Raw genomic sequence first — 9,483 nt, forward strand, 5'->3', positions numbered from 1 at the left:
AGGCAAAAATCACAAAGGTATTGATTACATCCCAGGGTTTGGAATGAGGAACCTGGTTCGCAAAAAAGCAGTTTACAGAAGCAGAATTAAACATGTTAATTACAGTTTTGGGTCTCTGGATCGCTGAGTTGATAGAAACACAGTATCTGGGACCTCTGGGTTGACAGGAACACCTTATCTAGAGCCCTCAGGTCTTGAGACCACTGAGTTGCCAGGAACTCATTATCTAGAGCCATCGAGGTAATTTAGAGTAATTGTGCTGTCCTGGTCTTGGGACCACTGAGTCAACTGGAACACATTATCTGTGTCCACTAAGACAATTTAGGATAATTGTGCTATCCTGTTTCCCAGGTACAGAGGAATGTGCTTCTAAAACCAGTAAGATAACAATCAATGGGATAGTCATTCAATTGAATGGGATGATGTATACAATTCAGAAAATCAAAATAACTTTTCTATTGTTAAGCCAAACAGCAGGATTAGAGTTAAACTACAGTTTCTACCTGAGATGGTTGCTACCATACTTCAACAGGATATGGAGACACAAAAAAGGCATAAACAGAGTAGCACAGAAGAGCTATTAGGAGAGGACTCAGACAGAGAGAGCAGAAGATACAGCTGTGCCCAAGCTTTCTGCTGGTATATCATGAAGGACCTGTTCTTTCACCAATGAGCAACCCAGTTTCATCTTAGTTGCAGGTGTTTCCTTTAGGACTAAATTTAGAAATTGAAATATCTCTTGTCACGCTCATCTGTTCATCAGAACTAAGGAGTAAGAAATATGAGTTGTAAATTTTGTTGCTAATTTTAAAACACCTTTATTACAAAAAAAAAAAAAAGGAAAAAAGAAATGTAATCCATGCAAATAAAGCAAAAGCACAATACAAAGTAGGTTTCTTGTTCCTCATCCCTAATACCAATAGCTGTAATTTTTGGGGGGGGAGGGGGCGGGGGAGGGAGGAAGGAAGGAAAGTCAGATAATTCAAAGCTATGGTAGCAAATTGGATCTCCAAGAAAATACATAATTTTTTAGAAAGCAGCAGTAAAAATGATTTTAATAATGTTGCAAACAACCATTTACAACTGCATGTAGAAAATGCTCCTTTGCTTATTAATGGGAAAAACCTTTTAAAATGAGGTATCTGGTGGAAGACACCTACTAAACTAGTATTGTAAGCACTCCACTTGGTTTCAAATAGACTCACTTGATATCTCTCAATAATGTTTTTTTCTTTCTTTCTGGTGTTATGCCCAGAATTCAAGATCCCCAAGAAACCATGCCAGGGAGTCAGTCCGATGCAAAAGCAGGAGGTCCTTTATTGAGTTAGCTAACCCGACCCGGACCTCCAGTCGACGCAGCGACCGAAAACCGAGTGCGACCCATGTGAAAATCCGGGCTTTCATAGTGAGGGGAGGGGAGCTGGCTGTGACCCTGCCGATTGGCCAGGCGCAAGTCTGAGCAAATGGCCTCTGCCCCATCATTCCCCCCTTGTCTTGGAACTTCCGGCTCAATCATGAGACGGACTGCACTTTTATTTCACCGTCGCTAGGGGCCCGTAGTGAGCACACAGAACTATCAACTGAGCTATTTTATACACTTAACAAATGGTCCGGTGGAAGGGAAAGAAACCATTTTAGCTTTAACAACTTCTATTGAAATAGGATTTTTCTTCTTAAAATTCCTCCATGGCTATTAAAAAGCCAAATAAAGATTATACTGTCCTGATGTTTGCATAAACACAACAAGAATGGTAACTGACTACCTTTGCTGGAATTTCATGGTTGAACCTTAATGTGCCCCGTAGGGCCAGGAAGCCAAGCCATCCAGCTGCCATCAGGCCTGCCTGCAGTATCTGCTGAGTTAGGTGAATCCCTCACCTGTAGCAACTCCACCTGAGCCCATGCTCCAGGCTTTAAGGCCCATCTCAGTAGCCCTCCTACTCGTTGCGGCCCAGAGTGTGTGGGGGTTCTGCAGGGATGCAGAGGCATCTTTACTGCTCCCCTTCTACTCTTACCAACCGCCAGTGATGGTAGGGCATGGGCCTGACGCTCCAGCGCCAGCCGTCTTCAGGGCTCCCAGGCAGGATACCAGGCTTTCTTCGTGGCATTCTTAGTGGCTTCAAGTCTTTAGAGCTCAGATAGGGCTCTTTAAAACATGATACTCCAGTCAAAGTTTTCCGTTAATAAAACCACTACTAGGCACCAGTCTTACTGAATCTATGCAAAGAAACGTACTTACTTAGCATTGCCAGATTTCGGAGGAATTACATAAGGAGAAAAACATACTGATTTACTCTAAGATTTTCTGACTTTCCTTGCTAATTTCTTTTCATGGATTTAAAACAAAACAGTAATTGTTGGTCCATGCCTCGGACTTTCTAGTCTAAACAGGCTTTTTCCAGCTTTACTACCCCTGACATGGGCATGGTGACTCAGGCCTACAAGACAGTATTACAGGCTGTCAACTGTTAGCTATCTCTCAACAGAGACCAAAACCTGATGGGCACCCTTCCCTGCCCAGTTGGGCACTTGTCCTCTTGGCAGCTAGACACCCTTTACTTTTGGGGGTCACCCCACACAGCTCCCTTCCAGGACAGCCAACATACAGTCAAACCTGCAAAAGAATCAAAGGTCAATATAACATATCAATACAATAAAACATGATACTAGACATGTGATCCTATGAATTGTCCTTGTCATTTTGGAGCCGTGTCCATGAAGGCGCAGGCATTATCTAAATCTATTTAATGTTACCAGCATCACGCAGGTCGAGCACGCCGTAGCTTGAGCTTGAGCGGGTTGCGTGGATCTCGATCGACGCTCTATTTGGTGATGAAGTCTTTCCGGATGGACCCAGGTCGTGACGCCGTCTACCTTGAGAGCGGTGGGGGTCTTCAGCACCACACCCTTCCAACGTGGCTCTAGGGTCTCCCAGCAGTACCTTCTGATGTAGACCCAATCTCCTGGTCTGTGCTGATGAGGAGTTGGGGTTGGGCTGGTCCCATAGATGGCGCGGAGGCGCGACCAAATGTCCTCGTGCGCCCTCTGGAGCCCTCTCAAGGAAAGAGTCCTCCTCTCTTGGAGAACTTCAAAGTCCTGATGGAACCCTGTTTATCAGTTACAGGGCTCTGCTTTCTTGTCTTTCTACCAGTTCCCTTTTTGGCAGAGCAGCAACCAGGCCTCTTTCAAGGGAGTGTGCTAGAAGTGGGTATCAGCCCCTCCTTTGCTAGCAGCAACAGGTACATTAGACCAGCTTCATTCCCGCCCACCTTTACAGATTCTAAGGCCCATTGTTTTCCTTTAACCAGCAAGCTAAATGACACTGGCCTGCATTATTTAATTCAGCACAGGCAGGGGGAAGGGCCCATGGAATCTCTGCCCTGAGGAACTGTGAGCCCCACCCTTAAATGTCCCAATCAGATTAGAAAAGCCACAAATACCTTTTAAATCTACCCCAGAATTCCAAAATCCCAACCTAGCACAGAATATACTTCCACATTTATATGAACAAATAATTATACCCAAGTAGACATACAAACATCAAATAAACATTTACACCCTTTTAGTGAACAAGTACCTTTACAGTCTTGGGATCTTGAGCAGACAGGAACAGATGTGGAGGCCTCCCTTTCTCACATCCTAGGACAGGACTTTTGACCTATGTCTCATCCAGATAGAAACGGTCCACATTTATACCACAAAATACCAACAAATCAGTTTCAGTTGTGTAGCCAGTTCGAGTTTTGACTTCTCTCTGGAAGTCTCAGAGATGGTGAATGCCATCTAGAAGCCATTAATCCATTCACACAATCCCCCAAAAGTTAAAGAGGAAGGAAAGAATCATTCAATGTCATTCAAGAGGATTTCGGCTAAACAACAAAATTGACAGATTAAACACATTGGAAAACCAAGGCCAGAAGTACCCTCTGACGTTTCAGGGGTACCAAGGAAAGAGAAGTTAGGCCACGTTCAGCCCTTCTCACAATTCACCATTAGTGACCAGTCCCAGCTCACTGGTCTACCATCCATTTAACATTTCTTTTTCCTCCTATCACACCAAGGCCATGCTTTCCAGGTAGCTAGAACTTTTAGCCTTATTAGCACTAGTTAAACAATTTTAAACAACAAAGATACATATTTAAGTAAACACATTATCTAGAACCTAGGTTAAACTTAGGCATATCCTGGGTCTCCCAAACACTGAGTTGGCAAGGTAACTGGAGCCCTTTAAGATCAGTATGAAACCACAGTTTCTACCTGAAATCCTTTTAAAGACTTTGACATAACCTTTAATTGTCCTTAGTTTAAGGGAAGCAGGGTTTTCTGGATTTCATTTCTCAATACTTAACCAACAGATTTAATTCTGTCTTCTAGATTTTTCATGAGGCAAATTACTTTTTACTTTCAAGCGGCTCTGGAGAACCACATTCGAGCCTTGCAAGACAGGTTTTTGGCCTCCCTGGTCTTTTCAGATGTAAATTGACGACATTCTTTAAGATTTTCCTGCAGGCAGGAGGCGACTATCTCCTCCCTCCATTAAGAAAAGCTTTCTTAATTAACAAAGGACCAGTTTTTGTGTTTTTTTTTTTTTTTTCCCCTCTTTGGAAAAACTGTTCTTTATTATGGGTTAGGCTTGGGATTTATCCTGCACATTTGAAAGGAGACGCTAGCCCAAAACCCTATCCAAAATCGGACGGTGCGCACATTAGTTTTAAGCCAGCTTTTCTCCTTACACGTGCATAGAAATCCCAGACGCATTTACTTGGGGAGGGGGTGACCTGTTTACACAGACCCTCACTCAGGCGGCCGCCCTACCGCCACACAAAGGAGGGGGGAGGGCAGTCCCCCTCCCTCCACACTCACACACTTTCACCAGACATTTATTCAGAGTTTAAACAATCCATTCAATTCCTAACAACTTCCCCATTCCTGAGGGAGCTCTAAAGCCTCCCCCAATCTCCTTGAAATTATTAATCCAGCAAGTCCACAAAATAAAACGGAAACACAAACAACTAAAGGGCCCAAAAAAGTACAGCCTTCCAACTCCATGGAAGCAAAAACCGAAAGCTAGACGATGGCTGCGCGCCAACCAGCAGGAGCGACCCGCCTTTTCTCAGATTGAGGGGTTCCTACAGACCTTCCGACTCCGCAGAAGCAAATTTTCCCCTCTTCAGATGGAGGATGGGGGGGCGCCCCCCGACTCTCCTCCTGCCTGTCTCAGATTAAGGGGTTTCCTACAGACCTTCCGACTCCGCGGAAGCAAAGCTATACCCCTTCAGATGGAGGACCAGGGCGTCCCCCGGCTCCTCCCGCCTATTGATCCTGTGCATCCACTCAGATCATTATAACAGGCATTTACAGGCATTTACAGATTTCAGAAGTGAGCTCACACCGGATAGATACAAAACAAAACACACGACACAAACAAAACATAGACCTACCGCGGTCAGTCAGGCCCTCCGGACTGGGGGTCCCTCCTCATGGTGTTGGGGATCCCGGCGAGCCCCCAAAATGTTATGCCCAGAATTCAAGATCCCCAAGAAACCATGCCAGGGAGTCAGTCCGATGCAAAAGCAGGAGGTCCTTTATTGAGTTAGCTAACCCGACCCGGACCTCCAGTCGACGCAGCGACCGAAAACCGAGTGCGACCCATGTGAAAATCCGGGCTTTCATAGTGAGGGGAGGGGAGCTGGCTGTGACCCTGCCGATTGGCCAGGCGCAAGTCTGAGCAAATGGCCTCTGCCCCATCACTGGAATACAGTTTTAGAAAGTGTTAAAATAGAACAAGCAGATAAGTCATATCTTAAACATTGAACCTGAAAAGGAAAACATGAAGTCATTTTCTCTACTGGCTCTCTCAGCCGGGGGCCACCAGTCGGTAAGCAAAAGCATAGCTATTAGACCTGCCATGTTGCAAGGGGGGACACATTGAACAAAGAACTCCTTCCTGTCTGACTTTTTTTTTTTCTTCTTTTTTTTCTGTCTGACTTTTTGTTAAGGTAACCAGAGTTAAAACTTGTGTCGCTGATAAGGACCAACCTCTCCTAACCTTAATACCAACTACATTGCCCTGGGAAAATTAGTCCCATTTTTCTTAACCTACCAAAGGGGAAATCCTGAGGGGGGAAACAAAAGAAAAAACTATGGCCAGTAATTTAATTTCATTAAAAAACGAAACAAAACTCTACTACAAATATTCAGAGGAATTAATAAAAGTACATGAGAAAGTTCACCTTCGGCTTTCCAAGCTGTTTGCATTTCTAATTATACATTGGGAAGGCATTGGTGTAAAGTTAGTTAATTCATGCTATCAGTCTAAGTGATAACAGCACTGCTACTTGCAGAACAAGTCCTCCAGTGTGAACAGAGACTGCCACGGGGGAGCCATTTGTGTCAGGGGAAATATATGGAGTTGGAGGCCTTGAAGAAGTTTGTCTTGCACATGTTCCACCCAGCATGTTTCTCCATAAACATTTCTCCCACTTTTATTTACTTTTCACTGTTTAAATCCTTATTACACGGATACAGCATTACATGGATTTAACAGGAAGCCTTAGCTGGAAGGTGGCTTTGGAATTTGGCATGAGCTATACCACTGTTTCCATGAGCACGAGTTACCTTTCCCAGATGACTATGGTTTTGTTTGATTTGCCACCAGGAGTCAGTGTGTTATTCTTTGCTTTGCACACATAAACACATCTCTTGCCCAGATCAAATTCAGTTTCATCTCAGGCATAAACACTTTCAATTTTAAAAAGAGATGTGTGCTCCCTCTGGTTCCAGAGACCTTGCTTACAGCCAGTAAAAATGGCTTTGGACCACAGCCTTCCACACATATTTGTCATTAGACAAGTCCTGTTCCCAGCAGGTCTCCACCGGCTCCAAGATGGCAGAAAGAGCTCTCCTAAAACGTTTAAACTCAACAATGCCTGGGCTTTATCTCTTCCTCGCCACCACAAATAGATCATAGATCATCTACGTTCTTTACTTTGAAAGGAACCAATCATTTTGCCAATGGTTTTTGTATTAAACTCAACCAATCCCAGTTAACCTAACCAGAATCCTTCATTTACATTAAGAGGACCAGATTGAGAAGGAGCCTTTATAAGCCCTGCCTTTCTTTGTTTTCTTTTAGTTTAAGCCTCTTTCTTGGTTTACACCGGTTAGCTGATGGCAGATATTTTTTAGTATAAAAAAGTATTTACAATGGAATTTTAACTCTGTTCAAATACCTATGCTTTATAAATAAAGGCTCAAGGTAAATACACTAAAATGTTCATCATGGCTATTTCTGAGTAGGGGATTATGGGAGATTTGCATTTTGTTCATATTCCAAATATTGAACACAATCATGTATTATTTTTGTCACCAAGGGAAAAAAAATTGAAAAATAAGAAAACTTTTAAATGATGAAGAATACATATCTTAAACTATGTGGTCCAAGAATAGCTCTGAGTTTCTAAGAAACATTTCCCTGTTTTCAAATGGTGGTATAAAAAAAAAGGTCTTGCATGACACAGACATCCTGATTCCTTTTTCCCATAGCAAGAACAATCCAGATTTCAGAGTTGGAAGACCTGGACTTTTTCAGTCAGGATTATAAACAACTTTGAATAAGTCAATGAAACCTGAAGAACCTCTGTAAAATAAATTTCAAAGTATTCAAATCAAGACATAAATGAGAACCTAGAAAAGTTTCATCAATTTGATAAAATAATATGCCAGAAGGATAAGAACTTGTAGTTAAAAAAAACTGAGAATTTAAGTAAATTGCTTGAGTTTTCTGAGATGTCAATTGTCTTCATCTGTAAAATGGGTATAATTCATGAGGACTGATAAGAACTTTAATACCACAACTTATGGCCCAACATTGGATTTTTGCAGCTTGAACTCTGAAGCTGCTTATGAGGTACAATTTTATCCTTTTGGGCTCTGAAACTGCCTGCAGAGCAAGCAGCCCTCCTGTGCTGATTGCACTATTTGATAATTGTACCTTCTATGTGGTTGGTAAGCAACACCCCCTGGAACTGCTTAACCAAAAGCCTTTGTTCTATGAGTCTGAACTGAAATTAGGACATTAATAAATGCTTAATTATATGATACCCACTGGTTTTTTAAAATATATTTTATTGATTTTAGAGAGGAAAGCAGAGGGGGAGAGAGAAACATCAATGATAAAAGAGAATCATTGATTGGCTGCCTCCTGCACGCCCCTACTGGGGATTGAGCCCTCAACCCAGGCATGTGCCCTTGGCCAGAATCAAACCTGGGACCCTTCAGTCCGCAGGCTGACGCTCTATCCATTGAGCCAAACCAGCTAGGGCTGATACCCATTGTTTTTATCATTAAAAGTTCAGTTACCCCCACCAATCAGAAAATGAATGATGTTTTCCTAGTACCTCTCTCCTTTTAAAAACCCTGTTCTCTTCCAGCGCCCTAAACTCTGAAGGAATCTTTGGTTCATACCAAGGGCTATGTTCTCTGATTTACAAATCAGCCTATATAATAAAAGGCTAATATGCAAATTTCCCCCTCTACTGGGAGTTCAACCGGGAGTTCAACCAGGGAGCAAAGCCAGCTGGCCAACCACCTGCAGCTCCTCCCCCAAGCCGGCCCAGCCTGATGGCCCCAATCGGGGTGGGTTGGCTGGATCCCACCCATGCACGAATTCCTGCACTGGGCCTCTAGTATATGAATAAACTCTTAATTTCTTTTGGAATTTTGTTAACAATAATCTGTGATGCTGCCAAGGCTGTTGTGAAGAATAAGTGAGTTGATGTATGTGTTGGGGAGGAAAATTTTCCTCTACCCTCAAGTTTCTTTCAGCTGGTTTAATAATCAAGTAGACATCAGACAGATTAGCAAGAGAAAAATAACCAAATTTAATATGTACTGGAACTCCGCATACATGGCAGAGTCACAGATCCCAAATTCACGAGAGGTTCAGAGATAGAAGGAGGGGATCTAGGTATATAAGACAGTCTGAGCTATGGATGAGGTAATTGGGGGCTTCAAGGTGTCATTGCAGGATGATAAGAACAACAGATGGTTAGTAAATAAAAGTTTGGTGGGTCAAACTTTTAGGCTTTCACTAATAATCTTTTATTATGGGCAGGACCAAAAGAGAAATTGTTACCTAGAAAGGAGGGACAAGGACAAGCCATGTCAGTAGTCATCCCACCAGCATCAAAAGCTGAGGACCACCCTATCCCCACCCTCCTTGCCTAGCCTATATAATAATAATAAAAGGCTAATATGCAAATAGACTGAATGGCAGAACAACTGGAACAACCGAACAACCAGCCACTATGACATGCACTGACCACCAGGGGGCGTGCACGGAGCATGGCCGGTGTCAGCTGCGGCGGGATGGTGGAGCAGGTGAGCAGGGGCGCCAGAGCAAGGCAGGGTGCCAGTCGCTGTCATCGGGGTGAGCCTCTGGTGGTTATGAAAATTTTTTGCTCCCGCAAGCTGCAGTCCCGC

Source organism: Myotis myotis, unplaced genomic scaffold, assembly GCF_014108235.1.
Source record: "Myotis myotis isolate mMyoMyo1 unplaced genomic scaffold, mMyoMyo1.p scaffold_m19_p_7, whole genome shotgun sequence".
In the NCBI taxonomy this organism is placed as follows: domain Eukaryota; kingdom Metazoa; phylum Chordata; class Mammalia; order Chiroptera; family Vespertilionidae; genus Myotis; species Myotis myotis.